The sequence below is a fragment of the Cetorhinus maximus genome, chromosome 11 (genome assembly GCF_964194155.1).
Source record: "Cetorhinus maximus chromosome 11, sCetMax3.hap1.1, whole genome shotgun sequence".
NCBI classification, from domain to species: Eukaryota; Metazoa; Chordata; class Chondrichthyes; order Lamniformes; family Cetorhinidae; genus Cetorhinus; species Cetorhinus maximus.
Genome location: NC_135889.1, coordinates 59,637,931 through 59,653,942, shown reverse-complemented (window position 1 = coordinate 59,653,942; position 16,012 = coordinate 59,637,931).

The following is a 16,012-nucleotide window of genomic DNA, read 5'->3' as shown; positions in this document are numbered from 1 at the left end:
TCAAAATGAGGTTCATTTCAATTTGGTTCCTTTTAAAGAAAATAAATTTCTTTAAACAAAGGATCTTTGGAATAACGTTTTGTTTTTTTTAGCTGACTGAGTGGGACATGATAACAAGGATAGCAGGTAAGCTTCTGATTTAGCAGGTAGCACACAGCAGACAGTTGTGGGCTTAGAGGCGGCATGCCTCTGACCCACACACAAAACTCTTTTCTGTATATACCTAACCTTCCCTTTGAATGCAAATTCTCATTGTATCACCAGGCCCTTTGAACTCCACCTCTTCTAACAATAAAACCCCTTTCATAGCACCAATTTTATTAGTAATATAAACATATTCCTTGGTGTCTCCTAGCTAGATGCAAGAATTCACCCCCAGTCTTTGAATGGTTTATTCAACAAAATGCAAATGTACTCATTCCCCTGCTATTTAACATCTCAAAACCACTATACATCAAAGCACCCAGGCTAGCTGGCTTTAATCCAATTAAGACACACACACTCACACCCACAGACACAGAACCTACTACAAGTCCAATGTAAAAGAATTTCCAATAACATTATATACATTAATATCTTCATGACAAACACAAGAATGGCTTCACACTTCCCTCAGAGCTAACCTTCCCCTTATCTGTTCAGCGACTATCCTTATAGATTTTCAAAATCTATAGAATTCCAGTAATTTTTACTACACGGTGCCTTTTTCCCTTGGGGTGTCCTCTGAGGCTGACAGCAACTGGGTCTTCAGGTCTGGCATTGTTCACACTCTCTTTTGGGAGTTCTGACCAGCTATCCTGCTGTCTTCTGGGAGGTCTAAACAGTTGACCCCCCCTCACATAAGTTTCAGTATTTCCTTAAATGTGTTCCTTCCCTTTGATCTCTCTATTGTCTCAACCAGTCCCTTTAGAAATGCTTCCTTCCCAGACTTGATTAGACTCTTAGGTTTTTTTTAAAAAAATTCTTACCCTATCTTTACCTTATTTACTTACACCTTTTTACAACCTGCATATATCCCCCTTTGAACTAAAGCAACTTAATTCAAAACTACTTCTGTTATTGTTTTATGTAAACCTCTGGTTGAAGATCCTCTTGGTTCATTAAGGTATCAAAATCACTTCTTACTGTTGGCTTTAGACTCTTGCAGTCACTCTGGCTCTTACTCCAACTACCATATTTACAAACCCCCAACAGCCTGTCTTCCAGTACATAAGAAATATGACAGGTTTATTAACAGAAGAAAAATATTACAATTTCTTGTTTTCTCGACACTATACATAAATCAGACAAAGCAAACACTAAATACTATCTTAGGTAACTACCTATATTCCAAAACCCAGAATCAACATAAGTTAAGGATGAATTAACCGGCAAATTGTAGTCAAATATAAACTATAAACTACACATTAAATGGCAGATACAACTAACACAGATCTTATGAATTGGCTTGGCAGTCCACTTAGCCTAACTGTCATCAATCTCAGTCACAAAGTCCATAAAAACTCTGTCTTCCTTCCAAAGAATTTCAGCCCCTCTTCTTCTAGGATTTAGCCCTATCCCTAGCCAACGGAAGCACAGAACCAACCAGAGTTCTGTGTTCATGGTCTTCACCAAAACCTCCTCAACTCTGCTTACAATGGTCCAGATTATATTGATCCGCTAAAGTTGTCTTCAAGTAATAGAAACAGCTGCAGCTTCTGGATCTAGCTGCTGCCTTCTTCAGCCTGCCTGCACTGCACCATTCGACTCAGGATCTGCAGTGCCAGGTTGTGGAGCGTGCAGCAAGCGACGATGATGCACGACACCCTCCGGGGACTGTATTGCAGTGCTCCACAGGACGTGTTGAGGTGCTGGAACCTCATTTTCAAGATGCCCACCGTTTGCTCCACCAAAGCCTGGGTCGCGGCATTAGCTTCGTTATACTGTCACTCTGGTGCTGTCTGATACCGCCGCGTGTGAGTCACCAGCCACGTCCTCTGTGGGTTGCCCTTGTCCCCGAGGAGCCAATCCTGCATCCTCTGTGGACCCTAGAAGATGTCAGGGACCTGAGACCTGCTAAGGATGTAGGAGTCATCGACACTCCCTGGGCATCGTGTGCAGACCTGTAGGAATTGTTTGTGATGGTCGCAGACCAGCTGAATATTCAGTGAGTGGAAGCCCTTGCAGTTGACGTAGTTGACTGCTTGTTGCCATGGAGATCTAAGCACCACTTGAGTGCAGTCGATGACACCCTGCACCTGTGGAAAGCCAGAGATCTGCACAAATCCCAGTGCCCTTGCTTCTTGGCTTTCCTGGTCTCAGGCAGAATGCACAAAGTTCTATGCCTTTGTAAAGATGGTGTCCGTGACCTCCTGGATACGCTTGTGTATGGAGTCTTGCAAGATTCTGCACAGGTCACCTGTGGAGCCCTGGAAGGAGCCACTGGGGTAAAGATTGAGCGCCAATGTCACTTTCATGGCCACTGGCAATGGATGCCCTCTATGTCCCCGTGGCGCCAAATCCTGCAGCAGGTGGCATATGTGACTGACCAGTTCCCTAGACACGTGCAGTCTTTGGTGGCACTGGTTCTAGTCATTTGCAGGAATGACAGGTGCCATCTATAGATCCTGGGTCTAACGAGATGCCTACGAGTATCGGCTCTCTGTGGATCTTCAGCTGCGTGCGCAGCAGTCCCTGCCAGCCCTTCACCTTGAGGGCGGTGATCCACCCCTTGCTGAGCCAGGTGCATCCGCTGCACTCTTCTTCTTCTCTCCTCCCTGTGAGCCATGAGGCATACCACTAAATCACCAGGCTCCTGTTCTCTCCTCCTGCAGGATCAAAGAGAGAGATGAGTGGATTAGCATATGTGTCCTCAGAACCTATCTACTGTACTCAGTCCCATGTTAAATGTTTATGTGTCAGACCCTTATATTGCACCTCCTCCCACGTCTTTATCCAACATATTTACAAGTTATCCCTGTTTACCCCCAGTATTACATCATTACTACTGCCCTATCTACCTCCTTCAAGTCTCTGGCTGGAATTTTCCAACCCCATTGGCATTGGGTGTCATGGCGGGCGGGTGGAGAACAAAATGGTGAGAAGGCCAAGAATCAGTTTCATGCTGGCGTGAAAGCACAGCAGGGCCATCTGATGGTGTCCGCCATGGTGGAACGCCAATCCCACTGGAGGTCGGCCTGAATCCACTTTGCATCCTGCTAATGGGATGCAAAGTAAGGCCCGACCAGAATCACTCCCCCACGCCAGATTTACCGTTTTGCCAGCGGGAAAACATGCCGGCCCAAAGCACACCTAGACAAGTGTGACGTGCAGAAATCGGGACTTACCATTAGGGCCTTGCTCAGGTCGCGGACATCCGAGAAGCATAAGATGCTGGAGCCCTACAGCTTCCGGACACTGGAGGGACACGTGCATTACCTGCTGGGTGGATTTTTATGGACATGGCTCTGCTGCAAAGCAGCTCTTGGAAGGCAGGAGGTCTCTGTTGATGTCTCGGGTCTGCTTCAGAACATCACAATCTTGGCCATGGACTGCTACGAATGATTGGCGAGGGGGGAAGGGGAAGGTTCAGCTGTGAGTGGGAAAGGAAGGTGTACAGGAGGGCAATGTGAGAGGAAGATCCAGGTTTGACTGGAAGAGGAAGGTGTACTGGGGAGGGGTGGGGGAAGCGTGGAGGGATTGGGGGGGCCGAAGGTGTCGAGTGGGGTGAGGGTGGGAAGTGGGGGACCAAGGTGTCAGGGTGGGGTGAAGTTGGGAGGGGGAGGAGGGAGTACAAGGGGAGGAGGGTATAATGGGGGAGAATGCTGCAAGTGGGGAGGTAGGTGTAAGAGGGGGAAGGTGTAAGGGAAGGAGTTCGGAGGGGGGAAAGAGTTCTGAGGGGGGAAGAAGTCCAGGGGGAGGAAGGAGTCTGGGGGAGGAAGGAGTTCGGAGGGGGGAAGGGGTAAGAGTGGAGGAGGGAGTAAAGGGGGGATGTCTAGGTGAATGTGCAAGGGAAGGGTCTGAGGAGTCAATGACTGCCTCCTGGGGAGTGAACTGAGGTTGGGCATGGTAGGAAGGAATGGTGAGTATGAGAGGGACAGAGTGAGCCAGAAGGGTTGGAGGGTGAAGGTGAGATGCTAGCCATAGAAGGGATGGCAAGGGTAGTTGGTGGGGATTCGGAAGCAGGCACGGAGCCTGGGGGTAGGAAGGAGGAGGTAGGGGAAGTCAATGTGGATGGGATTGGGATTCTCAGGAAGGTAGGGAACATGCATGATCACTTGGACATGCAGGGGGGAAAAGGGGTTCTGGTTGGTAGATGACAGTGGGGAGGTGGGAGGTGATGCACGGGGTGTGAACAGTGATGGGGGAAAGGACATGGGTGACTGGGGGAGGGGAAAGGACAGGGGAGCTTACAAGAAATTTGACTACGACCATGCTCATAAGTGAGCAGAGACTTATGTTGGATGGGCACAGGTGCTGCATGGGATTGAGACCAATGGATGGGCAGAGATGCAGGTCAGCTCAGATGGACAACTGAAAGAGAATCCCAGCAGACAGCACTAAAAATGCTCAGGACAGTGAGATGGAGGAACGTTCCGCATGCGTGGGAGAATGCTTGCACGAGACTCCGTAAGGCCCTGCCACACACACATTTCTCCCTCCAGAATCACTCGTGATCCAGCTGCATGCAGCTGAACTGCTAGTGGGTGGTGAGGGGGGATGCAGGGGGAAGCTGAAAGCCACATTACACATTATTCAATGAAAGTGAATATATTTTCAGATTATAAAGTGACAAAATGTGTTCACCCGTGCAACCACTTTTGATCAGAAATTCTTAACTTTTCTAGGCCTGCCACTTCTTCTAGGTGCTGCCCTGACATCCGCAGCAGGGGTGGAGACAGCCTGTGCAATAGTTGACCCTGTTGCCTCTGATAACTTCGGCATGTGTCCTCTGGAGATCCCAGGCCTTGAGGGCTCTGGCTTGTTTTGGCTGTCCTCCTGTGGGCCAGCTGCTCCTTCTGTAGTGACAAAGGATGAGGTTGAGGGGGTCACAAGCAAAGGGGACACAGAGGGAGAGGATAGCCCCTGAGATTCCTGAGTTGATGACCAAGGGGTGTACAGCTGCTGCTCCTCCTCCCTCTGGGTGCCCCGGCATGACTCTTTGAGGAGAAGGAGCACCTGGAGGGACGTCGAGGTGCCCTGTTTCCCTCTTGCGTTGCCACTGCAGGAACTTACCCACAGCTACCGTGATGGAGTACAGATTTGTGCGCATCTCTGCGTTTTGCTGGACCAGGTTCTCCATGGCACCTGCCATTCTTCTCATGGAGACCTCCATACGCACACATGTGGCACCACTTCATCAGAGAACAGGCGGACGCACTCCTCCAACTCATGTGCCACTCTGTTGAGAGCTTCGCCTTCTGCTGACTCTCCACGTTGAGCTGGAAGGCCAAATCAAGAGGCCCATCATCTGACTCAGACCTCACAGATGCCTCTTCCCCAGCAGTCCTCCGAGTGACAGGGAGCTCTGCTGAACCTGCCTTCTCCTGCTGTGGACATGTGTCTGTGCGGAGACCACAAGATTGTGAACCTAAGCCTGCTCTTGATCTAGGTCCCACTGAGATGTGTGTCTCTGCACTGGTGGACAGTGTGGGTAAGCGCTGTGATGGGTCTCCCAGGCTGCTTATCTCCAGCTCTTCAATGGAAGATGTGTCCTCTTCGCTGGAGGTGAGGACCTGGATGGAGCTGAGGGACTGGCTGGCTGAGGGTGTTGGTTGCTTGGCAGAGCTCCCTGTGAACCAAAGTAGAGATAATTAGTGCATGGCAGCAGAGTCAAAAGCAGGAGAGAGAGCACTCACAGTTGCGTTGAGAGATGGATGATGTGGTGCAGGATCCTCAAGTGGGTGTTCGCCGCCAACCTCACCGTTATCGCAGGCACGGTCCATGTCCATGTACCAGTCAGTGCAATGGCTGCTCCTCAAAGTGAGTGAGAGGCCTAATGTGGGCCATTCCATCCCTATGGTCCAGGACCTCCCCCTGCTGTTGTGAACCAGATTTTCCTGAATGAAAACAGATGGCGAGAGCATGAACAGGAGGTGTGCCATGGCAGATGATAAGGATGCGTGGATTGTTTGTCTGGTGAGCAGCGCCATGGATGGGATGAGAACGTGAGCTCCAGAGGATATGAGCCTGATGGGGATGTGAGGGTGTGTGTGGGAGTTAGTGGTGTTGTCCCTTGAGGTGTGAGATTCCTGTGAATGTGTGATGGGTTTGGGAGTGTGTGAGTTGAGAGTGATGAGGTGGTTGACTTACGCTGGTGGAACGGATGAGAGCATTCATCCTGCTCCTGCACTGGATGGCTGACCTCCTCTGTGCTCCAGTGGCACTGACCACCACTGCCACTGCCTCCCAGGCCAGATTAGTGACTTTGGTGGACCTCCTGCATCCAGAGTGGGGGCAGAGAACATCACGGCAGCCTTCCACTGCATCCAGCAGGTACCCCAGAGAAGGGTCGCTAAGTTTGGGGGCTGCCACCTTCTTTGCTTTCGGGGCCATCTGTTGCCTAGAGCAGTCCTGGTCTGAAGACATGAAGTAGGCATGCGCTCTGGCGCGCTTTAAATATGGTGCCTGGAGCAAGGAAACACTGAGGTCATGGTAGGGCGGGAAAATCCGAGCATGCCCACCAGCAATCCGGCATGTTCCCCATGAATGCATAATGGGTGATATGACACTAAAAGCCACCATTGCAGCAGACGGGTAAAACATCCTTTTTCTTGTCCGCTACCACACTTTGTGCAAATCTGGGACGATTCCGCCCTCTGAGTTCATAGGTTTAGGTGGTCTGGGGGCCTTTTACCCCTTCCATTTCTTGTTCTCGCTACTGTTGGAGGAGTGGTAGGCTCTGTCGCTGCAGGTAAACTTTATTAATTGGAGGTTGTTCAGGCATCTGGGTGTCTTTTCATCCTCTTTTTCCATTCTTTGGCTCTCTTTGAATCGCTCTTTGTTGATTTCCCAATTGTAGTGATAGATGGCATTGGTTTATCTCACTCTTCACGGGGCAAACTTTAGACTCATCTCTATAATGCTTTGTTCTCTTCATCCTTCGCACGGCTCACCATGATGTATGCTGGGATGGAAGATGGCTCTTCCTGTTGTGAAGGTGTCACTTGGTAGTAAACTCACCTTTGCATTTGGCTATGTCAATGCTGTCATCAATGGAATGCTACTATTCGGTTCCAGCGTCGTTTATGGCACTGTCATGCTGGCTATGGCACTGTCATGCTGGCAACATCTGTTCTGTGGTTTCAGGGTTTATCTCTTCAACTAGCATGCAGCTGGAGGTTGAGACTCTTCTCATTGTTGGTTCCTCTCTTTGCTGTCATCTACTTGAGGTGTTGTGGTTACCACCTAAGTGGTTGGCTGGTCTGACCAATGAGAGGTGTAGGATTGTAATCCCCTCCAACTGGGAAATTTATGGAATATAATTTCAAACTCACGGACGTGTTTTGATCTCATGATTGGAACTATAACTTAGAAAAGCCAAGCTGCAGTCAGCAATATAGGGCTGGGCAGCAAGGGGTTAATTTGGACATTTAGTAAACAAACAGCGACTCATCAAAAGGATTTGGACATTGACTGATTGCTATCAGGGAACAATGGTACCAAGGAAATGCCATTACTTGCCAATGACTAATGCAATCAAGAAGTCTGATTACCCAATACAATGTCGCAAAGGACATATTATCAATACAATACACTCAAGGAATTATGCACCACAGACCTTAACTTTGGAGCCAGGTGCTATTACTGTGCTGTTACTGTGCCACCTCAAACAGCAGGAGAATTGCTCATACAATCAGAACTGATAATATTCATCTGGATACATCTTCAATGGAAAACCCCATATTGTTTCAACCAGCAGGAGCTGATGACATTTGTCTGGACATTGTGTGGAATCAACTAAATGGACATTGCAACAACAGGAAATATGTTTTGTCTAAGTTAAATTATTAAAAAAGAAGAGCACATCTGAGGTTTTGGGCTGCAGTCAGAAGGAGGGTCAGGGCTGGTTGCCTTGACTCAGGCCTACATTCTACACCAAACAGACAAGCCATGTTTGGGATTGTAAGTGTTTTCAGCCATATCATGGTGATATTGGCCTTAAGGTTTTGGGCTGCAGTCGGAAGAAGGGTCGAGTTTGGTCACCTTGACTCAGGCCCACAGTCAACACTGGACAGACCAGCTATGTTGGGGATTGTAAGTTTCAGCCAAATTGATATTGGTCTGAGGGTTTTGTGAAGATTTGGGGTGAAAACTTGGTGTTTTTTGCCGGTAATGTGTAACTTGTTTCAGCCATATCTTGGTGATATTGATCTGAGGGTTTTTTTCTTAAAGTTTTAGGACAAGGCTTTGTAGCAGAAGGTTCCAATGAATCCCATGGAAGTCCAGCTTCAATACCCAGAGTGTGCAAAATCAGCAGAGCTAGCAGCAGTGAGCTAAAAAATTAAAATTCCTGGACAGCACAAGCCCTAAAAAATATTAAATACTGCAGTGATCAGTGGTCATTTTTGTAAGTTTAAACCAAGTTGTGGGAACTTGGTGTAGAGTTAGCATTTTTGTAAATTTAAGCCCAAGTCATGGTGACTTTGTGTCGGGTACCAGGAATGGGTTGTTTTAAATTTTGGGATTTTATACTGTGGGACTGTGGGTGATTCAATAAAGCAATTGTGAATTATCTGAAGAAACTTGTCTTGCTGGTCATTCTGTTCAAGCCTTGCACACGTGAATCTGGTGTCACGGACTTGCGCATGGGGAGGGTCTCTGAGGGAAAAGGGGAGCCCCTACAGGGACTGCAAAGAGAGAATGCAATTCAGAGCTGAAGTCCCAGTGGAGAGAATCTTTCCTGTTGGAGGTCTCAGAAAGTTGCAGTTCTGTATAATGTACAACAATGATTGTCTTGACATCTTCTGCCGTTTTGAGGAGTTCAGCGCTACACAGGCACCTCTGCTCAAGAGAGAAAAAGACTGGTTATGGATGACGTACATCAGCTCAATGATTTGTTCACCGTCATACCTTAATGGTTCCAGAATTATGACGATGACCAGGAGCCAGATTATTCCAAGCCCATAAAGTGGCGTGTCTGTTGTTCATAGCCAGAGGTCTCTCAGCTACAGTATTTTGTCTGATAGGGCCGTAACACTGGCTCCCGTGTCCAATTTAAAGTTTGTAAAATGGCCATTAACCGAGATGTCTGCATTCCAGCATGAAAATCCAGGATCTTTGACCTCACCCAAGAAGCATGGTTCTGTGTCCTCTTGGTGTGCTATCTTGACCTTGTGAATCTTCTTGGAATCTTCTGTGCATTTTAATGTTTTGGCTTTGCATGGCTTCCCAAAATGTCCTACTCAGTTACAGTGGAAGCATTAGGCTGAAATTGCCAGACATTGATCAATCCTGTGAGGGCGCTTTGCCCTAAAGCACTAGCATGGTTGCTCCACTGGTCAGTTAGGGTATTGCTTCCATTGGTCTGGAGTGTCCCTGTTTCTCTGCTGTTTCACCAACTGGACAATGGGGTTTACTTTGTACCATGGTTTTCTTTCTCTCCTTAATATGGATCTGTGCTGGAAACGAATTTCAGGTTGCCTGACAATCTGGGTGTCTTTCTCAAGGGTTAGATCTTCCTTCGCTTGAAGCATGTCTGAGAGTGTGTTATCCACCACTCCAATAACTATTCTATTCCTGATTATCTCAGATTTCAGGTCACCGTAATCACTTAGCCATTCTGTACAGGTCACTAATGAAGGAGTCAACAGTTTCTCTGGGCTGCTGTACATGCTTATTAAATTTAGCCTTTTCAAGGATTTTGTTACTTCAGAGGTTAAAATAAACATCGAATGATTTTAAAACTTCATCAAATTTTGCAGATAATTCTTTGATTCCTTGTCTAGACATTATATTGTTGCCTATTGGGCCTACTGAAAAAAGCATTGTGTTAACTTGTTCAGCTTCTGTTTTTTTATCAGACATGAAGCAGTCATGTATCTAAGGGATCTCTTTCTCCAAAGTCCCCAATTTTGTGATTGATCTGGGCCCTGGATAAGTCCAAATTGATCCAGAAGAATGGATTTCTGATCCATAGTTAAAGGTTTTAAATTGCAGGTTCAGTTTTAAGGGGTTTCCAAAAACCCAAGATGGCGCCACTGTACGCTTCTTCACAAAGGGTTTTCACACACTTGCCAGTTTTGGCAAGTTCCCACAGTAATGCCATTTGCAGTCTCAGCATTTAAATTCTTTCAACAATGGCTACTTTGGTCAACTGGTTAGTGTCTTCCCCACTTTAGCACAATGTTCTTGGATCTTGGAAGCATCAAATCCCAACTTTTGCTGTTTATTCAGTTGCAATTAATTTTTAATTTCTTTTGTTTGTTCAGAGCTAGCTTGGCTGCCACTTATCCAGGTGTCAACTTGCGAATCGGTTTTCTCGGACTACAGTTTAAATGGTAATTTCTGACCACTGCAGTGTTTAACGTTTTTTAGGGCTTGTGCTGTCCAGGAGTTTTAAATTTTTAGCTCACCGCTGCTAGCTCTGCTGATTCTGCACACTTTGGGTATTGAAGCTGGACTTCCATGGGATTCACTGGAGTCTTCTGCTACAGTGAGGAATCTAATTCCTGCTTTCAGCTTCCAAGCCTTTCTTTGGAGATTTTTCTCTCGCGATTTCCTTCTGCTCCTTCACTTCTTGAGTTTTCCTTCAGGTCAGAAAGCTTCTTTGATTTTTCCAGGATTTTAATTTTCTTCTGCAGTCTCTGCGAGGTTTTGAGTTCTTCCATTCACTGCCACCATGTTGTAAGCTGTTGGGTGCAGTTCAGTAGGTTCTATTAAGGTATTTTTAGTCTTAGGTCATTCAAAAGTGAGTATTTATTAACTACTAGAAACTATATACGTAGGCACAGTAGAGGTTCAAGCTGGGAGCTGACTCCATGCTTGCTGCTACACATGGCTCTGTGTAACACTACACTGAACCCTAGGTGCAGGTTATGTGTTCTCCTACATCACTGTGTGAGCAGTACTGTACTCAGTCCCACGGTAACCTTTTATTTGCCAGGCCCTTATACTACAATGTCCTCCCCCTTGACCATCAATTTGTCAGGGAACACAGGGCAGGGAAGCTTCCAGCAGCAGAACTTCTCAAGTTTTGACAAAATTTAGCTGAACACTTCAGGTGAATGACCTTACATCTGGCCCCCAGTTCTGATGAAAGGTTGTCAACTTGAAACGTTGACTCTGTTTCTCTCTCACAGATGCTGTCAGATCTGCTGCATGTTTCAAGTATTTTCTGTTTTTATTTCAGATTTCCAACACCTGGAGTGTTTTGCTTTTGTTATAGGATCTCTTGTCTTCCCAAGCTACGCCATACTTCTAAACTTGCTGCTGTTGACCTACTACAGCGTGTGTGGTAGACCTTTTGCTTTCTGATATCCAGGTGAACGTGCATGTTCCCCTTCCTTCCCGAAAATCCCACACCCATCCACATTCACCTCCCCAACCTCCTCCTTCCCACCCCCAGGGTCTGTGCCTGCTTTCGAGTCCCCACCAAACACCCTCATCGTCCCTTCTACCGTTAGCGTTGAACTCTCATCCTCCCACCCTGTCGCCTCACTCTGCCCTTGGTCATTCTCACCATTCCCTTATTCCACACCCATCCTCAGTTCACTCTCCAGGAGGCAGTCATTGACTCATCAGAGCCTTCTCTTGCACGGTCACCTGGACATCTTTCCCCCTGTACCCCTTCCCCCCTCCGGACCCCTTCCCCCTTTGGAAGCCCTCACCCCCTTGGAACCCCTTCCCACCCCCACCCCAACCTGGAACCCCCCTTCCCTTGGTCTTCCCCCACCCCGGGCTCCACCTCTGCTTTGTCCTTCCCCCTTCCTGACTCCTATCAACACCCTTACTTCTTCATCCACCCTTAGTCCTTCCCCCCTCCCGATTCTTTCCTCCTGCCTTACTTCTTCCTCCATCCTTACTTCTTACTCCAGCCTTACTTCTTCCTCTACCCTTAGTCCTTTCCCCTTCTCGACTCCTTCCTCCACCTTTACTTCTCCCTCCAGCCTTAAACCCTGCCCTCTCCGCGTTCCTTCCTACCCCCCGGGATTCCCTCCCCTCTCTGAACTCCTTCTGTCCTCCAAAACCCTTATACCTTCTACCCACCCTTACACCTAGCTCCCCAGTTGCCATCTTCTCCCCGTTACCCCCTCCTCCCCCATACTCCGCCCCTCCTCCCAACTTCCACCCGACACCTTCATTCCCCCTCTTCCAATCTTACCACATCCTGACACCTTGATTCCCCTCCCCGACAACCTCACCACATCCTGACACCTTGATTCCCCTCCCCGACAACCTCACCCCATCCTGACACCTTGATTCCCCGCCTACCAACCTCATCCCATCCTGACACCCCTCCCAGTCAATCCTGGACATTCCTCCCCCCACCCCCCCCAGTACATCTCCCTCTCCCAAGCACAGCTGGCCCTTCCTCTCCACCCCCTCGATCATCATCTGTTGTGAGCAGACCCTCAACGGTGACTTTCCAACTTCCATGAGCTGCCTCACAGCAGAGCCATGTCCATGAGAATCCACCCAATTCCTCCATTGTGCTGTTGCTGTCGGTCTCCAGCATCTTCTGCTCCTCGGATGTCCGTGATGCGAGCAAGGCCCTGGAGGTGATGCTCGACTTCTTCACATCACATTTGTCAAGGTGTGTTCTGCACTGGCGTGCAATCGTGCCGACATGGGGAGACAATCCAGCATGATTCCAGTGGGCTGGCCTTATAATAATATGCAGATATATTACAATGAGGTTTCCAATTTCCAATGGTGAGAAACTCGGCCCGCCATCGATGGGCTGAGCAGACGATCACAAACTGGTTTCACGACATCGTGAAACCGATTTCCGGCCTTTCTCACTCTATTGTTCGCTTACGCTGTCGAGCACGCTCGACGCCAGCGGGCACGGAAAATTCCACCCATAATTTTCTACAATTATATCATATTGTACTACATCAAAATGACACAAAATTAATGTAAGCAATTAACAAATTGATGAGTATGGAAAATAATCACATCTTGTTTTGCATTTTTCCTTTATTTATATAGTTTGTTTCATCCTTAAGATTGATTCTTGTGTATTGAACAAAATGAAGTCAAATGATATTTGTTTTCAATACTCCACAGATTCACTGGAGGGAGCTGTAATCTTAACTGTGAAAATTAGTAGCATATATGACTACAGTAATCAGAGATGTACTACTAATAAATAACAGCTTCAAAAGGACAGGCTTAGAAAGGCAACTTATAATTGCATCATTCTTGTTTAAGAAAGCTTTTTAATATTATATAGATGTTTTTATTCATAAACCAGAGTAGAAGGGGCAAGGTACAAAAGAGGAATGCCTGTCTTCTTTGAAATTAACACCTACTGAAGAAATTGCATTCTCAAAAATTGCATGATTCAACTGTTGCATTGCAGATAGTTGGAAAGTAGAGGTTACTGATCAGAAAAGTACAAATATGTGGGGCTTATGCTGATTGTGCTGAGAGTAAACAAAAATTCAAGCTAGATGAGGAGTAGTTGGATGTGTGCAATTAGGAAGGAGTCCTGAGAGAAGTTGGTTTGTCCGCAAAAGCAGCCAAGTGAGAGAAAAATGGTGCTAGCAGCTGGTATGAAGAAAGTAAGTAAGAGGTGAGTGTCTGTTTGTAAAGAGAATGAAAGGGGCTGAAGGATGATAGAAATAACGAAGAGAAAGGAATTGTTGAAAGTACTAGAGAAGTGATAAAGATTTGCTGCAATGTATTGTGGAGAGAGAGAGAGATAATGAAGAGCAATACTCACCTTCTGTATTCCAGTCCAGTCACTGAAGGACTTACTTCACTGTATTCAAGCCTGGGAGGTGACACTCCAAGAGCTGACAACCTCTGAAATCTCTCTCCACCGCCTGGCGGACTCCTTCTTTACTGCAGGCACTTGGAAACCTTCCTGGTACTGCTGAAGAACAGGAGTTCCTTCCTTACCATTACATCTTCCATAAATACCTGCAGAAAGGTTACTGAAAACCTGGATACTTACCTGCAACTCATTTCAGAAAATATTTTTCTTTCAGCACCATGGAAATGAAAGAAGCCGCAAGGGAATCTGAAGAAGTTTACATTCCTCATATAATAATCTGAAGTGTTTATTCCAAGACTTGAGGGCATGACCTAGGCTGACACTGGTTCAGTACCCTAGAACTACTGAATTGTCAGACATACTGTCCATCAGATGAGTTGTCCATCTTGCTTTTCAAGGATTTGTTAAAGATTCCAAGACATTATTTGAGATTTGAAAATTGCTGAAATAGTCCATGTGAACAATCCTTCCTCAACCAACACCAAAAAGTCAGATTAAATGTCATTCATCTTATTGTTTTTTTGGGATCTTGTATACAAAATGGTTGTCACATTTCTCACAGAACAACAGCAACTGTACAATGTAATTAATTCAACATGAGGGGCTTTGGGAAATTCCTGAATGATGTGATATGTTGTAAGGTCTTTCTAAGCCAGAATTCAACATGAACAATTAATGTAGACAGATCATTATGACACTGGTATGGAATAACACTTAATACCTGTATATAAGGAGATCCTGTTCCAAAATTGGGGTTATGGTAGGGATACCCATTCTTAAGCATTGCTGAAAAAAGAGACATGCTGTCCAAGCTTTTTGCCTTACACTCATCAGGTCAGATTCACAAGCATACCAATTGTAAAGGGAATGACAATTTATACTGCATGAGAAGAAAGTGCTGATTGGTTAGCAAGTGGATTCTGATTGGTAGAGACATTGCCATGAAGAATGCACCAAGGGACAGTTAATTGCCAAGCACTCTCTCCTTATGCATTATAAATTGTTTTTCCCTTTACAATTGGTATTCTTGAGAATCTGTCCTGATGAGTACAAGATGAAAAACTTTGACAGCATGCCTATTTTTTCAGCAATACTCAAGTTCTGTACTACCAAATGACTATTTGGATACTCATTTTATTCCATGAGCCTGTTTCAGCTCCAGAATGACTTTATTGTATGTCTGTTAGTGCCCTGGGCAAATTGAATTTCAGTGCCCTGAAGACTTTTTGCCATTTTCATAATTACTTCATTATGACAAAAAAACTACAAATATAGCAATAAAGAATTTATTACTGATAAATGAGAAAAAACAAACACAATAGACACTTCAAATATGTCCTAGCTGAAACTTTGGGGAGAATTTTAGGTTCGGCAAGCGGGGGCGGGGCCCGCTCGCCAAGGCATAAAATGACACGGGGTGATGTCGGGCGTGTGTCCCAACGTCACCACGCATCATTTAGATTTTCAGTTTGGCGGGCACACAGCCGACTCAGCTGCATGCCCACCGAGCTGTCAAAGGCCTATTAAGGCCTTTTAAAAACTAATTAACCTAATAAACTGTGTTGCCTGTCGAACCTTAAGGTTGGCAGGCAGGCGAAAAGCCCAGGCAGCCTTTGCATTTTTCATGGAACCTCATCCATGGGCGGGATGAGGATTCATGAAGTGTTTATAAATTGAATAAAAATTTTTATAAAAATTCATTGACATGTCCCAGCTCATGTGACACTGTCACATGAGGGGACATGTCTTAATTTTTTTTCTTTTCTTTGTTTAAATTTTTATAAGTTAAACTAATCTCCCTGAGGCACAAAGGTGCCTCAGGGAGATTTCTGCGTTTTTCGCGTGCCGCAGGTCCCGACTCAGGGAATCCCCTGCCACCCACACAGGGAGCACTCAGCGCTTCCGGGTGCACATCACGCTGAGCGGGCCTTAATTGGCCCGCTCACATAAAATGGCGGCACAGACTCGATCAGGGGCGCCAATCAGGTCTGCGCTTGCCCCCACCGGCCCACATAACCCCTCTGACATGGGGAAAATTCTCCCCTTTAAAATCTTTACAATTTTAAGAATTTTTTTAAAATAATAAAATAG